At 36.9% G+C, this 18,310-nt stretch overlaps 1 long non-coding RNA gene across 1 annotated transcript; it reads right to left on the reverse strand.

The window, feature by feature from the left end:
- Nucleotides 1–11,033: 11,033 nt before the first annotated feature.
- On the reverse strand, nucleotides 11,034–16,832 carry LOC149053053 (uncharacterized). The gene is made up of 3 exons (XR_016188916.1): nucleotides 16,728–16,832; nucleotides 14,846–14,917; nucleotides 11,034–13,385 (listed from the first exon to the last, which is right to left on the reverse strand). It is a non-coding gene; the product is annotated as an uncharacterized LOC149053053 (long non-coding RNA).
- Nucleotides 16,833–18,310: the final 1,478 nt, after the last annotated feature.

The following is an 18,310-nucleotide window of genomic DNA, read 5'->3' on the forward strand; positions in this document are numbered from 1 at the left end:
TATTCAGTAAGTTGCACAGATTTCTAGTCCTTAATGATCAGATGACTGATAAACGAAAGCGCTTCTCTCAATGGTGCTCCGGAGAGAAAAATAGACTCTGTGAAGTCTTCTGCACTCAGTTGCTCCGCCATTTTGAGAGAAATACACTCCGCTTACTAGCTGTTGCTCACCGGCTCAAAAAAGTAATCGATAATCTCGCACAGTGATCTCCTTTTCTCTCGCAATAATTTCTCATTCTCAACAATTAGTATTTGTTTCACGGTATATTGCTACAAAATATTTTAAACTGTGTTTGACATAACAGCTTTAAAACATGTTTAAGAGTATGTCCACGAGAGCACCGAGCAGTCGTGCTACATGCCATCTCACCGATTTCAGTGAAACTTTGCCAGGGGAAGATTGACCATCCCCCCCGGTTTTTCCTGGTTTTCACCAAGGAAATTGCTTCAAAATAGGTAAAATGTATGAAGCTCTCGCTGCGCTGGTACTCAACTAATTACTCTGAGGGTTTGCACACATATTATTACATCCTTAGTGTATGTCCGACGCAAGTATCAGTCAATTTGATTGACGGCTTGTCAATCAACAGACTTTTCGATTCATCCAAATATTTGACAACTTTGAGGTCAAATATCTCCCCCTGCCAGAAAGCAAGAAAATTTACCTTACTTCCCCTTTATAACGAAAACCATCAAAAAAATATTTAGGCCCTGTTGTAGTTTTGTCTTGGATGCCTTTTAAAATCTGCGATTGTGAAAAGCTTCTCTTAACTACACCTGTCACGCAATTCTGGCTCTACGCGGTCACTTGACCAAATAAACCTACATTTATCAGCTCTTCATACAAGATTATTGATCAAGAAAGCTAGAAAATACGAAAAACTCTTTTTAGTAGGAATGGAAGCATGTAGGCGAACATTTGATGGGAAAATCGTAGCGTTTCTCTCTCCTGTCGTTTATTACTTTGGAGATTTGCTAAAATCAGCAAATGTGGCTTTTATACGGCACAAAACACTCATGAGTCTATAATTTGATTGTTTATCATTATCATTGCTCATTTTTGGAGATTTTTTGGTCCGCTGTGGCTATATGGCCGGTAACCGGTCAGGGTGTTGAAAACACTAAATGGCCGGCAGTCCTATATTCTCAGTAAATTTCAAAAAATCGACAAATATCAGCTAATAAAAACTATCATATGTCGACTTAGAAAAGTCAAGCGATCTTGAAATGTTTTTTAGATCTAAAGTCTAGTGTTTTTTACGCTGGGCTCAGAAGACGAACTATGTTTGGTGACAGTTAGAACTTTTTTCAGCTCGACTGCCGGTCAAGGTTTTCAAAACACTAAATGGCCGGCAGTTCTATATTCTCAATAACTTTCACAAAATCGAAAAAAAACAGCCATAAGTATAAAAGTGTTCTGACGTCTCTTTTCCGCAACTCACAGAAGTTACTACCGACAAGCAGTCGAGCTGAAAAAAGTTCTAAGATCGCTTGACTTTTCTAAATCGACATATGATAATGTATGTTTTTAATTCAAAACATGCGTATTGACATTCTCTTGTTCTCAGCATCCCGTGACAACTTAGGATTTTCATTAACCCGTGCGAAAGCACTAAACTCTGGAATGAAAACGAATTGTGAAACTTGATAGCGTTTGATTTTTTGTTATTCTCTTGAAAAGGTGTGAAACATGGACTGATAGTTATGCTAACAGTAAGTGTGAAACGCGTGAAAGCTCTAATTATTTTCACTTTAGTAGAATCTCGATTGCTCGGATCCTCCATTTCTCGTAACTCTTGATAACTCGAACCAAAAGTTGTTCCTCTTCCCCTGATAAACCTAATTACTCCAACTGATTTTCATTTCCCATAGAGGCTCGAAAAATCGGGAATCCACTGTTTGTGTTCCACAACAAAATCCTGTTGCTCCACCTACTACTGTTACGCTGAGACTTTTCCTCGTAAGCCGAGAACGCACTCTAAAATTTGCATCCAGTTGCGTTTGTGCTACTTTTTGTATTCCAAGTGATTAACAATAAGTTAAACTAACGGTCCTTCTCGGTTATTTCGTCTAGTTAGCGTTCGGTCGAGTCGATTTACAAGAACCTAAAATAAATGCGAGACACTAAGTTAGCACTTACATTGTTACAATTACAGTTACAATTACATTGTTTTTCTTTCAACCTTTCCTTTTTCTCGACCATATGTCAAATAGATTCTTCTCTCACTTAAGCCGAGCACGGAATATAAAACAGCCTTTTTAACAGTGCCGTTTCATAAAGTCATTACTTATTGACTGATATGACAGAGCATAAAGGTGGTTTTTCCTTCTAGACAGTCTAAGATCAGGTATATGGAATACTTGGAATCGAGCGCTTTTCGCCAAAAGTATGTACCGCAAATCATTGCCATGTAAATAATATCTAGAAAACTTTGAATACAAGGTTTTCATGACGCTCAAAGCGTAAAAATCAAAGTTATTAGAGGGCTTGGTCTGGTGTTTCTTTTTAACGAAAACAAAGCCGTAAGCACCAAAAGTCAGTCAGTAAACTAATTTAACAATACTGCCTTTTACACTGAATTATCGGCATGGAGTGATAAATATTTACTAGACACTTCGACGCGCTAATTAGTCGTTTTTGTAGAGAAAAACGTGGAACGCTTTATCGGCACTGAGTAATTTATGTTATTGTTACTGTGTGTTCCACAATTAGAAATCCAGTTGCTCCGCCTACTGCAAAAGGTTTTCATTCTACTCTACCATTGCTGTTGTGATTCCTTCAGTCAGGGATGGCCGAAACGAAAGCTTACGACGAAGTTTTTCACTATCTCCGCGATAACGGGTATCTGATCGATTTTTCGAAAGATCAAAAAAGAAATTTACGTAAGAAAGCCCAAAAATTCGTTCTTGAAGATGATGCGCTGTTTCTTATTGGGCAGAAAAACGGTCAGCCCAAAAGATGGGTTCACAGCCGAGACGAGCAGCAGCAGATACTGAAAGCTTGTCACTCTAACAAACTTGCTGGGCACTTTGGCCGTGACAGGACGAGAGGAAAGGTTTGTACTTAATTCGATGATGCTTCTCTTGAACTTTAAAATTTAATTTATCGTTCCTAACTGTTGTGTTCCTGTTCTTCTTCCAGGTTACATCTCAGTACTATTGGGCTAGATTGTTGGAGGACTGCGATAAAATTGGCAAGCGTTACGGTGTTTGCCAGCCTACTTCGAAGAAATTCAAAAAGCCTTCTGCCCAGCTACACCCGATCAAAATAAGGGACACTGTGTGGCATCGTATCGGTATCGATCTGGTAGGACCTCTGCCCGAAACGTCCCGTGGCAATAGGTACTTGATCACCTGCACTTGTTATTTCAGCGAATGGTTAGAGGCAGCTCCTCTTAAAAGCAAATCGGCTGAAGTTATGTAATATCCGACATTAATTGTAGAGTACTGAGATTTAAGGCTATTTACCACGTGTTATTTTATTATTATTTACCGCGTTCATTGTCAATCTATCAAGGACAGTAATTCAACATGCTCGTTATTTAATAGGCGCGCAAAAAAATTCTTCTAATGGAAGGTCATGATCAGTTAAATAATTTTTCTTGCATATGGTCTGACAAATGTCAAAAATTCCCCACAATTTTGACGAAGCCAAAACTATTTTTTTTTCTCTTTTTTTTGCAAAATGTGGCAAAGTCACTAGATATTAATAGCTTTTTTTATGCCTGCTTGAGTCAAGTTCAAGCTTGGCTTAAACTTGACTTGCTCTAATGGAAAAATATTTATCGGTTCTCTAGTGTCGCGGATTTCTTTAGGAGCTGATCACCAGATACGGATCGGCGGAAATTGTAATGTTTGACCAGGGCCGAGAATTCGTTAACAGGGTTAACGAGGAGCTGTTTAAGTTGTGTGGCACGGGCCACAGGATCAGTTTGGCGTACCACCCGCAGTCCAATGGTCTTGATGAAAGATTGAATCAGACGCTAACGAGAGCCTTTGTGAAGTTCGTGAACGACAACCGAGATGACTGGGATGTGCACATGAAGTCCATTCTGTTTGCCTATCGAACAAGTAAAAATGACTCCACCAAATTCACACCGTTCGAGTTGATGTTTGGCCATGCACCCGTGCTACCCATCGAGATGGAAATCAGGTCAAAGCCCAGCAGCACTAACTCACTTTCTGACAAAGACGGAGATGCACACTCTGATTTGAATAAGAAAATCCGTGTTATGATGAACATTCGCGACCAGTTGAAGGCTCAGGCAATGCAGAACATTGAGGTTGCCAAGGAGGGTGAGTGGCTCTGCACTGTCTGCAGACCGCCAGACTTTAAGTGTCTTCGTAATTGGTAAGGTGTTATTTCGGATCCCTCAACAGTTAATAATCGTTAAATTTTGAAAATAAGATTGAGTTCGATATAATAGTCTCCACTTCTGTTAAGACGTAGACATTGATTTTGATTTGTATTTGAAAATAAGCTAAGAGCTCCAATAGTTCAGAGTAGAAACATTTTTACTTATGATAGGCTTTAAGAACGACTCATAGTAAGAGCAGTTACTTCTTTCTTGTTCAGAAACTGTTTAATGTTATTTAATTAGAAAATCTGACCGGGTCATTTTTGTGACTGAACGCAGTAGTCTTCCCTATTGTTATGACGTTTCATACCAACGTTGGTTCGCATCAGAAGAAGCAAGGATTTAGTGTAACAATTTTAATAGTTCAAATGCAGTAGTTTGTTCATATTCAATTATTGTGTAAACTGTACGACTCCCTCTATTAAAAGCGGCAGAATTGGAACGAAATGGCTCCTTTTCTCTATCTTAATTGAGAAATGTTGTGTTGTCATAGAAAACAACATTGACAAAAAGCTTGCAAATATAATTAGTTTCCAGATATGATGCAAACGATGCTTAATAGGAAAGTTTGTTAAGGAGGTCCAAATCTGCGGAGTGGGGTCCAAATCCGCGGGGGCTCTAAATCCAGTGTGACACCGGCAACACTCGATCGAGAGAGATGTAGATTTATATGTAGTAATAGAATACTAGGAAAAAATGCAGATACTTTACGATCGAAGCAAGCAAATAATCATAATAATCATTGTTATCTAGCAGACAGCATGAACAACGCGCTCGAATAATTCTTACGGAAAGTCTTCGAGTCACGCAACAGATGTTAGTTTGGTGGAGTTCTGCATGGAAATGTTCCGTGGCGATAAGTAACATCAAACACTGTTTTGTTTTCGGGATAGTAACACAGTTTTTAGTTTCATAGAGCTATTGATATTTGCTCTCAAGCGAGAGCGCAGAATTACTCGTCTGTGAAAGCCGAAGTTATAGCACACTGGAACTTGTCATAATGTCAACCAACACGCAGCGTGTGACTAAAAAATCTCCTAAAATGAGCAGTGATGATGATAAAAAATCAAATTATAGGCTAATGAATGTTTTGAGCTGGACAAAGTTTTGCTGATTTTAGCAAATCTCTAAAGTAATAAACAACAGAAGAAAGAAACGCTACGATTTTCCCATCAAATTTTCGCGTTCATGCATCTCTTTAAACGTGAAATTGTTCATTCCTACTTAAAATCTCGAGAGGTTTTCACATTTTTTAGCTATCTTGATCAATAATCTTGTATAAAGAGCTGAAAAATGTAGGATTATTTGGTCAAGTGACCGCGTAGAGCAAGAATTGCGTGACAGGTGTAGTTAAAAGAGGCTTGTCACAGTAGAAGATTTTAAAAGGCATCCAAGACAAAACTACGGCAGTGCCTAAATGTTTTTTTGATGGTTTTCATAGATGAAATGATGGGTTATAAAGGGGAATTAAGGCAAGTTTTGTTGCTTTCTGGCAAGGGGAGATATTTGACCTCAAAGTTATAAAATATTTGGATAAATCGAAAAGTCTAAAAACAAGTCGTTTCTTTGCCTCTGTTGATTAATAAGCCGTCACTCAAATTGACTGATACTTGCGTCGTACATTAACTAAGGATGTAGTAATATATGTAGAAAACCTAAAAGAAATTGGTCAAATACCATCGCAGTGAGAGCTTCATACATTTTACCTATTTTGAAGCGACTTCTTTGGTGAAAACCAAGAAAAACGGGGGGGGGTGGGGGGTTGTTCCTCCCCCCCGGAAAAAAACAAAACAGAAACCAGATTGTCTTTTTGAGTTAAACGGAAAAATTTCACTGAAATCGGTGAGATGGTATGTAGCACGACTGCCTGGTGCCCTTGTGGACACACTCTTAAGCTTTGTTGGAATGTGGTGTAACCCTGTTCCTGGCTAATGATGCATCACTTCAAGCAAAATGGGGCGAAAATATCCACCAAAAGATGGCAAACTAGTCCGCGGTTTTTTTCCGCTAGACTTTAACTAACAGCTCTAAGAGCCACGCAATATTTGCAGGGCGATTAAGCTTTTTGTTTCTTCATCCCTGTGTCCTTGTACTAATTTTACTTTCAAACAAAATTTAAGGTCATGATCAACATTTACAGTTAACTTGCAAATATGTATCTCTACTCTAAGCATGAAATATTTTATTGTAGAAGAGTGCTAATGTTCATATTCAGTGTTTTCAAACCTGGAGAGCTGTATTGTTCACAATCAAGTTGATCTGCCTTGCCTTGAGGAACCTCCATAGCTCAAAAAGAACGCAAAGGAAAATATATCATTTGCCTTCCCCGAGCGCTTCAGCGATCAGTTCATTTTCCAAACTTATCACGGTTCAAGTTCAACCTAAACAAGCCACAATACAAAAGAAAAAATCGGAGGTTTCTTTGTGCACCTTAATCTTAATAAGCCTCATTCCGTGATAATTTATGTCTTGCATGACAGTCCTATGTTGAAATTAAAGAATTTAGCTGAGACCCAATTTAAGTAGACGTTAAGTAATAAAGGGAAAATTCCTTACTGAAAGCGACAGGGGGCAGAGGGAATTTCCCTTCAAAAAGTGAAAATGAAAATGAAACTCATGACTTGATTTCACATAATCAATTTTCAGAGACAGAAAGAGGGATGCCCTCTCGTTTGTGGTGTTTTGGAAGTTTTACTCAGCGTCCTTTGATTGTATTTATCCATTGCTATAACCGTGAACATGGTGAAATATTTTTAAAACCGAGTTAATGAGTAGTAAGCTGCGAGAAATTAAGTAAATTACAGAGATCCATCAAAGGTAGGCCCTCAGGACAAGAAGAGCCCGGCAAAGCGTCTGCATTAGGTTGCCAGTAACTGTAACTTCCATTCCTTGAAGAAGCGAGTCCATAAAAGAGGCAGTAAAATCGTCCAGGAATCTAGACATGGACACTGAGTCTGGCCTGTAAGCAGCGCATAGTAGAAAAGATTTGATTTCCTGCACTGGACTTTAAGCCAGAGTTGTTGGGAATTAGCATCCGTAATTGTTGACAAGTTATGGATGATTGATGCTCTAAATGAGTTCCTTATGTAAACAAAGATCCCGATTCCCCCCCCCCCCGGGCCCCCCTTCCTCCACATTTATGAGGGCCTCTATCCTGCCTGAAATGATACAGCCAGAGCGATATTCTTCACCTTTAGAAACGTCTGTTTGAAATTCCATGCTTAATTCAGCCTGTGAGCAGCCGACCACTACCTTCCAAAAGAAAAAGGGGGAGGTAAAATGCTTGCTAGCGCGGCGTAGATTTACTTGAGGTCGTAATGATGTGTTTTAATACAATATGCAATTAATAGAAAGAACGTGCTCAAACTGAAACTCAACTCAATACGGAATAAAATCCACAAACTCTTACCTCCAAAGGTTGACTTGAAGCTCTCACTTGGAGGCCCACTTGCAATTGGTTTGCTGTCATGGAAACATAATGTTTTCACCTGGTTATTAGCTCTCTGCAACATGCGTTAATTTAGCTCAGTCAGACTTCAATGTCTCAGCAGTCATCAGAATAAAAAGAGATTAATCGAGACAAAGGTTTGTCCATTTAAGAACTAGAGTGAAATCTCATAGTCTAGCGGATTTCATCGCCAATTAAATGACGCGGACAATTTCAAGGAAGCTCACACTTCAGTTCAGTTTGGAAACACTAACCTTTTGCTCTGCGCTATCAATAGTTTCCTTCACATGTCAACGCTTGTATCGAGATTATATTTCTACTGAACACATTAATCACAGAGTACTAGCTCCACTTCTCGCAACTTTTTTTGAAAGTTTGCTTCTCGTGGTTTTAAACGCTTAGATCGTGTGATTTGTCGGATAGCGTGACATGACAAGACTACAACTACAGTAACCATGGATACCTTTGACGTAAGATAACGTAGACTGCAGAACAGGCGTCGTTGTTGCATATGGATTTTTCAGGCTAGCGGGAGACAGAGCGTGGCGGACGAGTGGAGCGAGAGTAGCGCGAAGAAAGCAGTTCGAAAAAGCAAACCGCTCCTTTGCTCGCTGCGTTTGCTTTCACCCGCCTGAAAAAACGCAACAAAAAAATTGGCTATATTTGTTGTTATTGAAAGACCATTTAATTCAAATTAAAGGAACCACTGATGCGAAAAAAAAAGAAATAAAGGAATTGTTTCACAATAAATGTTCTCCTAGGACCTCATAATCTTGAATCTTGTAAAGCCGATGGTCACTCCCAAGATAGACCAGATCATCTCTTTTTTCATGCCATACCGTAAAGAAAATTCGTTTTCAAATTAAATCTTAAAGGTTTCCTTTTTGGGCAACGCAGTGAATTAGGGAACTAGACCAGTTTAGTGCATCCTTGAGATGGAATATGTGCTCCATTAATTTTATGGATAGGCACTGTTGACGAGACTCAAGATAACCCGAGACTAGACTTAGTCCAGCTTGCCTCGGGTGAGGTGTAACGATTTTTCTTTTTTTTAATCGTTAATGTGTTTCAATTTTTAATTTTAATAGGGAGCACACCCTTTAAACTTGAAATTAATTGGAGACGAGCGAGACGGATAACTTCTGTTATGAATTCATGGTATCACCTAAAAATTCGCTTTAAAGATAAATTTTGAATGTCGGTTGCAGTGATGTATTTTCCATTCTGTTATCAATTTTCTTTATTCTAGTGGAGAAAAACGAGAAAAAAAATCCGTTTGCGTGCTAACATTTATGACACCGAGACCTGAACTGCCTCCCATCTAAAGAAATTCGATTTCGTGGGTACTTTTACGATAAAGCAAATACTAAAGACCACACCTTCATCTACACTGCTCAAAGGACTTGATAGTCTTTAAATGCTTATCTGTAAAGCATGTTCTAGATTATAAGTACTGCTAGCGATCATGCGCATAATGTAATAAATTCACACATTTGCAAATCTCAGAAACGACACCTGCTTTATTTGCATCCACAAAACATCTCTGTCACAACCTTTCAGTCACTGTGTATCTTATTGATTTTACATGTAACATGTTCCCATTTCGAAAAACTTATCGCTGTAAATCGACCATATTTCGTTCTCCATACTATTCCTCATTAACGTATTCAAATTCTCAACGGTTCCTCTCTAACTTAACGCCGAGTCCCACGACGCGTGACGCTTTCATGAATTAATCGTTTGCTTTTACTCAAGACGTGAACTTGGTCCGCCTATGGGCCAGCGGGCGAAATATGAAGGTTTGTCTGAGAATAAACTGTTGCATACTTAACCCAGAAACTTGAAACACTTTTGAACAAAGAACAAGCTTTACTTGCTTCTGTGTTGTTTGTTCGTTTGAATTTTGTGGATTTTTATAGGCTTTTTAGTTCCCTCTCTTGCCTCTCTCAACAGCCAGCTAATCAGCCGCAAACCAGCCTTGCAGATTCGATTATATAGGGGGTGTTAAATTTGCTTTTTATTAAAACGTAGTTAAACTTTTGAGTTAAGAATGCAACCATTCCTCATGATGTAAATCCTTTAAGTTACACAACACAAACATACCGTAAACTGTCGATTATAAGCTCAGGGGTTATACTACTTCGTAAGGGGTTTTAGGAGGGCTTATAAACAGAGGGGCCTATCCCCGAGGGGGCGTATGACCGGAATAGAAAAAGCTATAGAAGTGCTGATCAGAATACGTTTTGCATTTACTGGTTTTTACCTAAGCTTCAAAACGTCATAAAAAATCAAATTAATTTCAAGACATATGGAACAGAATTAAAACTAACAAACAAACAAAACTGAAGTTCAGACTTTTCTCTTGAAATTCATTTTTGCTCTTCTATCATTAAAAATTCCCATGTCTAAGTAACAGCACTGGGGTTTTTCCTACTTTGGTATGTTACTTTTTGTTTAAAGGTAGATGAGTCTTTAACCTGGGGGGGGGGGGGGCTTATAAATGGGGAGGGTAAAGCAGTTATAAGCAGCAGTTTACTGTATATTTTAACAGACAGTCTCAGTGTACGAGCTTGAGCTTCCAATAGTGTGTTGTGTTGTAAGTGAGGTTTTGTTCTCCTTTCTGTTACAAGAACCAACTAAGGTGAAATGAGCTATGCCAATGCTTTTCCAAAAGCCTGGCAAAGAGAGCCACAACAAGAAACAACAAATCATTATCAGCGTTGCACAGTGGATCAGCCATTTTGAAATCTCAGCCACAAAGGATGAAGACACTAAGACAGATATATTTATTTAAAACTGGTGGATTTCAGATGACAACCGAGCATCAAAATTAGAATTTACAAGTTCAATAAGAAGCCACCAAACTAAGATAAAACTTGATTTTTTCTTGATCATATGCCCAGTATTCTTGTTAATGACTGATCTTTCTGTGCCCCATGGGTTCAACTACCCAGCACATTAGCTTCTACTTCAGTTATAAAACATAATCTCACTTTTTAAATGAAATGTTCACAGGACATGACATTGCCATATCTAGGATGACTAAACAATAAATCATAAAATGGTCCCCAATTTAGATGAAGCTTTATACTTAGTATGCAGAGTAATTCCCACATACTTCATATTAACCATAATTTGCTTTTGCATCAATTCTACGATGATGTTAGCTTTCCCAGTTACCTGAAAAAAAAAACAAAACAAAACAAAACAAATTAAAAAACAAACAAACAAACAAAAACCTTGGCATTCATGATGAGCACAGGGTCTTCCATTGCATTATGTTTAGGTTTCCACAAGCCTAAATGTCTCCTTAAAACATTTTTATCCCAAAAAAAAGAGAGTGGGTTGCCTGTGACATCTATTTCTAAACTTTACTGCAACAAGTGTAGTTATTCTCTCTTTACAACTCTCTACACTTTGGTTTTCTTTGCCTGAAACAAAAATACATCATCACACAAGAGGGTAAACTTCAGATAATATTAAGTACATGATGATTTTTTTTAACTAATTAGAATCCCTGTTTTACTAACATCTTGTAGCAGAGCAAACAAAAGGACAGGCACACCAGGTTTTCTATTGTTTGGAGATTAACTTTCTCTAAGCCTTACACCCCAAATGGTGACATGCAACTGATTTCTCTTTGCATTATTATCCCTAAATTAAACACCAAGGTCATTAGAATAGAGGAAATTATTGCTAACAAACAAGGTCTTGATTGCTGAACAAATTCTCCTTGTCAGAACATTAAGAGATGTGTAGAGAAAAGAATGGAGAATATACATTTATATTCAGTTTGATGTTAGAGTGTAAAAGGTTACAATAGACAATAGAGAATGCATGTGTATACATGTTTATTAAAGATTCTATAATATCATTGTGCTTCTACGATTTCCTTGGCTGACGGTGTGTTCTTGCAAGAATTTACACATGTGAGCACAGGGCACAGATGGGAAATGTGTATAACAGCATAACAGTTACATGAGCATCATCTTCCAAGCATGATGAATTTCATTTCTCTTTTTCTATTGGTCAATTCTATGAATCTAATTTAATCTCACATGTATTTGTAAGGAGAATCTCATGAGCTCAAGTACATTTCTTAATTCAAAGACATGACTGATGTTTAGAAAGCTTTGGTAACTGCACAAGCCATGGCAGTGCCTTTTGGAAACCTTTCCTAACAAATAATGAGTAACCATAAATTATGACATGCAAGACCTGTTTATGCATTTTTTGTATGATATGTTCTAAACAAAATCTCTCACAAATACTGCTATTTGTACATTCCTGGTGCACTCAAACATTTTTAACCAGTTGGAAAATGCCTTAAGACAATTATGTTGTTTGATTTGATCATTCATTAGAATGATCACATCAAATTTTATGAACACATCAAGTTTAAATGTTTTTTTTTAAAATTATGAAAAAGTTTAGCATTGTTTAGTTATCTTAAAAAGCTTTAATTTCAAGCCAGTGTGTACCGGTAGTATGGAAAACCTGTAACTTATTAAGTGACTTAAAAAGTTATTTTTCAATTAATTCACAATAGACCAATCAGGAATGAAACATTTTGTTTCATTATATAATGATTATCATTAGATTATTTTAAAGGTAGTATTTGAATTGAAGTCAAAAAAAGCACAACAGTCCTATGTCCAGGTGACTTGCTGTAGTCTCTTATTTATCTCGAGTCCTTTATTTTTGCAAATGACTGTCAATTAAAATTGGGAATGTTATACCTCCCAAATCAAAAACCATTTTTTATTTGACCCTCATTTTCCCCTTTGGCCTCAGCTCAAGGAACAGTTGAGAGTCTTGGGAAAAGAAAACTCACTGTTTCCCTCAAAGCCAGTTATTAAGTACCTAATATGTTTAAGGTCATGAACAAATTTTGAACTGAAACAAATTATGGACAGGTATGGCAAAGAATGCATTGCATTGAAAAACCAAGGCTTCCTTTTTCTATCACCCCACTCTCTGTTGAGAACTTAACCCTGTTCACTTAGCTTTACTAAACTACACTTAAGAAACAATCAGTAGAGTTGTTTGTCTAAGTATTTAATCACTTGGCTCACTTTTGCTATAGTATTCAATCAGTACAACAGATGTGCAAGAGCTACTTTTATCACCCAGAAAAGAATGCTTGATTTATCATGGGAATTTATGCTAGTAAATTAAATGTAATTGGTTGTTGCTAGATGATAATCAGAACAGAAGTCAATCAAGTCCTGTAATTAAATTGTGCTTTGTCTCTTGATAGCAAGAATTATTCTAAACATCTGTCACCGAGTACAAGATATACTACTGTCAAGCAACATGAAATCTCCGCCAACCCTAACAGGACACTTTTGCACCCCCCCTTGACTGTCTTGTAGTGACAATAATCGAGTTTGTGGTTTGAAATCTAACATGGTATCAAAGCTAATTAAACACAGACAGAAAAGAGAGCCTGGTCAGTCTACCAGGAAACTTACTGCTTGTCTTATACAGGCTTTAAGAGCTCAAAACTCCTTATCACAGGCATGTTTAATTTGGTAATGTTGTCTTTCTGGGACACTGACAGCATCCATAAAGAAGGGCCTGAAAAAAATTAAAGAAAAACCATTAAGGAAATAAAATATCTAAAACAACTTGGCAAATTTTGGTTGAGCATTAAAATAATCTCAATTCTCTGAAATATTAAATACAAGCCGTGTCAGGTTTTCAGTTGAGTGAGTCAACTCTCAAATCTCGGAAGTAAAACAATCAAGATCTCAGGTAGTTGGCTAAGAGGAGACTATTTGGGACAGATTTGAACACTATAATAATCTTTTTACTTGTCATACACAGTGCTATTTATAACATTGATTGAGCCTAAAAACAATCTAGTATTTCTAAGCTTTTCCATGACCTTGGTCTGTGATTGGCTAAAATACTAGCACTATAATCAACCAATCAAAGACAAAAATGGCAATCTGTTGTCTTGTATTTTTCAGTGGCCAAAGTTGCTCTCTTTCTTTCTCTCCGTTTTTTTTTCTTCTTTTTTCATATTTTAAAATCTTAATTACAAAACCACACATTACACTTACAATACATCAGCTACCTTAGTTTTATAAAAAAATATTCATGATCAATAAATTCCATTATAATCCAACAAATTCAACCATTTGCTTGTGGGCAATTGGTCTAAACATATCACATGACAGAATATCCCCTAGCTAAAACTGGGGGATATGCAAGTGATATTTCCCAATTTTCAAACCTTACATCCAAATTATATGGAAAACTCTGTGTTAAAGATTTGATTCAAGATGAAGAGCATTGCTATAGAAGGAAAATGTTTCTTTTGTTCACAAAATCATTTCAGAGAACACTGACACACCATAAAAAGTAGTCTGTTCATAAACATTTTTCTTGTGTGTTGAAAAATATTTGAAGGATAATAAAAATAAAAGAAGGAAACTGTTACATAATTTATAAAATAAACTTCACAGGCATGAGCATTCTTTTCTCCAACAAAGGCATGGGTTGTCAAAGGCTGCCAATTGGGTTGTCATCCATCATATACTGAGCCAAAAAAATCAGAATTTCAGGCAACCAAAATTAGACAGCTCTTCAAGACATGGGTAATATCTGACCATCAGTATATATGAAGATGGTGATCTGTGGGAATCACAGTCCCAGAGGTACTCATGATGGCCAAAAATATTTTAACAGTCCAAACAAAAACACGCGCTTTAATATACTTCCACACAAAATAAAAAAAAAACTGAAGAATCAAAGGAAGGTGAACAATTTAAGCAGTTGCTAAAATCAAATTACAAATAATAACTTACTTTAGATAAAGAAAACAAAACAAAAGAGAATAAAAGACACTAACAAATGTTGTACCAGATCCAGGGAGAAACAGCTGGTTAAAGACAATAGAGAACAATTTAAAGTGAGTGAGAAAAATGATAAATAAATAAGAATTAATAAAATTTACAGTAAAGAACTTATATGAATGATACAAAATAAGTAAACTAATTAATAAAAAGTAACAGATAAACAAACAAACTGACCATATAGCTTTCTTCACCCTTGTACTTCCAAGATCTGATTGTTAGTTCTCCTCTCTTGCTGTTACACTTTTCCTGGTAAATTAGGGACAAGGATTCAGTGTTAGATCAAGATGACAACTTTGACATGATAAGTCTGAGTATTCTCATTACCTGTTTGCTGGGAAATGTATATTTATTATATGGAGAAGTTGCATATTAATCACCTCTGGAAGTTTAAGGGTTAAAAAAACTCTTACAAAATTCTGCAAAGCCTAAAATATGGGAAACTTAGGAAAGAAAAAATTAATCTTATGAATTGTTAAATTTTTAATTTTAAAAAAATAGATGAAAGTAGCAGACTTGAAAACAAAAGAGCTTAATGAAAATGCAATAGAAAGAAAAAACTATATGAATTTAAAATAAATTATGTCAATGTGATTTTTGGCAGCAAGAAAGCATTTCATTCAATTCTTAAAAGTTTCCTTCTTTCTTTTAATTAAGTCACATAAGGGGGCAAAATTTCAGAAGAAAACACATATTAAACAGTTAAGTTACTCTCTGTAATCCTAAAGTGCAGTGGCAAACAAATCTCAGAGATCACACCACCATAGTGCTTTAACAGCTGACATGTGACTACTCTTTAGTGTTACTCTTTTCACTCCTTTATCCCACTGCGACCATTTAATAAGTTGTCATCAAAAATAAAATATGACTTTGACTAAACTTTTTTTGTTTCATTTCAGTGGTGAACCAAAGAATCCATTCTGCACTTAATTAATTTAACCACAAGTTGCATTATGCTGAAGGGTAAATTGAAACAAAATAAAGCAAAACAAGAAAAACAATAAATAAAAAAAACCTGAAGATAAATTTGTCCTGAAGAATTCATTTTAAGCAGCAACTACACGTAACTGCTATTTTTTCATGGAGAAAAACATATGTAAATCCTTAGCACTATGTAAGCTTAATTAGCCATTTAACTCCCAGAAGTGATTAACATGAAACTTCTCCTGATAAAATCCTCACATTATCCAGCAAACAGGTAACAAGAATCCTAAAACTTATCAGGGAAAAGTTGTTATGCTGATTTAACAACAAATTCTTACAACTAATTTACAAGATAATGTGTAGCAGCTAAAGGGGAGATTTAACAATCAGATCTTGGGGGTTAAAGGGTTATAAAGAAACAAACCAAACCTCACGTGCCTTAGATGTCATTTTTTCATTCTAGGTTCAAAATTCCTGTTGAGTAATTTGTCACGATTAAGATTAATACGAGCAATTGCTCAGAAAAAGAAATGTAAGCATAAACTGGAACAATCCCTAGCTACAACCCCTAGCAGCAACGTGTACCGACATTTGAATAACCCAGCTGACTTTATCAAAACGTACATATACTTCAGAGCGTGAAATTGTGCCTAATACAGGCGCCAATGCGACTAAATTTTTCACTTTGGCGACCAAATCCTGAAAGTTAGTCGCCAAATTGGCGACTAGAACGTTTCATTATAACCTTACCAAGAGATATGGAGAATTTAAAAAATTTGCAAAGATAAATCCGCGGCAAACTTCCTCGTTAAGTTTGTTTCCAAAACGTAGCATCTCGATCGATAACTAGACGCCATCTGGGATTTAGATAAGCCCGAAGGTTGTATATCATCCATCCTAGTGTCCACTTTGTAGCACGTTAAAGATCTTTTCCCTAACTTAATTTTGGAGGGCCTATCTAGAACGCTGACAGCGTAAAGAAAGATTTTGTTTGTCTTTGAAAATGGCGACCAACTTTTTTTGAACTGGCTACCACTTTGAAGAATTTAGGAGCCAAGTGGCTATCAGAAAAAAAAGTTAATTTCACGCCCTGTACTTGTGCGTAGTGAACACGATGAGTCGACTAAAATCTTACCTCTATTTTGCAATCAGCAAGAGGCTTCGCTAAGCCTGAGATTCTTCTGTTATCTTTTCCCTATGAGCTAATTGCTTCGGGTAAATTTCCATTTTCCTTTGCCGCCATCTTTAACCGCGCACAATGTATCCTGGAACAAAGCGGAAATGAATTGAGCTACAACCGGAAGTTGGGAATTACTTGTCTTTGTGATACGTACTAGCTGCGTATCAAACAAACAGACCTTAGAGCCTTCTTAAACACGCTTACAAAATTCTGCCAAAACCAAAATGTAGGAAACTTAAGGACGAAAAAAATTATGAATGGTTTATTTTTTTAAGTTTTGTCAGCTGTCAATTGGTTGCCAAATCAGTAGTCTCTTCACAGCGGGATTCTGCCTGTACTGAAGCAAAACCGGAAAAAAATTGAAACAAGGTTTTGGCAGATGGGAAACCTTTTCTAAAGGCATGTTCCATCGAATAATTGCCACGATTGCAGTAAACTTGGCGTGAAATGCTTGTGTGGCAAAAAACTTTTCAACCTGACTTCGTTTGCCCGGTTGTTAAATTTATGAACACAATATCGCGACGTTGATATCTGTTGTCATGGCTAGAAATTGAAGACATCATGGCGGCTAAGCATGCGCATAAAAGACAAAATACGGAGTTTAAATATGGCGGCTGCATAAGGCTTTCTGTGGGAAAAATTTTGAAAATCAGACTCAGTAATTTTCTGGAAGCGTGTACTAAAAATGCCCTCGTCTGTGTCCAGATCACTCACCTCCGTTCTCAAACTCTTACGATTTCGCTACGATATGCCCCAGTCGAAGAAGCTTTAAACATTTTTGGTGCCCTAAGAGTCTTAAAATGGCTTATGTTGGTCAGCTAAAGCTTCTCCTGCTGCCACAACAAGGGTTGTTTTATCAATTGCCCACATCTGTTCGATCTCTTCGAAAGCCGACCTTCTAATTGAAGGCCATTTGAAGTCATAAAAGTGTGAATCCACGCTGCCAAACGACTTCCAAAAGTCCAAAAAAATTTTTTTCTTATGGGTCTTGTTCCCAGTAGAGACGTTGACCCAAAAACTAAAATTATAAGATCTGAAAACATATCAAAGAACTCTTCGATCGCCATTTTGTAAAAACAGAGTAACCTAGCCTGTTATGGACAAAACCGCTACAGGGCAGCTACTGAAGGCTCAAAGATTGACATAGATTGCAGCATTGGCGCGAAAATAATTTGACTTGAAAAACAAAATAGTAAGCTTCTTACTTGGACAAGATTTTAACAGCTTCTCAAGCAATATCTCGGAAAGAAATTAATAAAGAAGTTATCAGCGCTGCAAAATGTCTGATACACCTTCATTTGATTCATTTTTAAAATGGAAGTTGGGGATTGAAAGTGACAAGGAATATTATCTTAGCTGTGGACTTACCCTATCCTTTGCTGAAATTGTGGCATGATTTTATCAAGACACAGGAAAATGATAGAAATCACACCTATGGCAATGGCTTTGTAAAAGGTAATTTCCGACATCTTCTGATGTTTGATTTTAGTGGGATGCGCAGACGCAGTAAGGTGAAACGCAGCTCGTGTTGCGTCCGC

Source organism: Pocillopora damicornis, chromosome 1 (assembly GCF_964200805.1).
Source record: "Pocillopora damicornis chromosome 1, jaPocDami1.2, whole genome shotgun sequence".
Taxonomy (NCBI): domain Eukaryota; kingdom Metazoa; phylum Cnidaria; class Anthozoa; order Scleractinia; family Pocilloporidae; genus Pocillopora; species Pocillopora damicornis.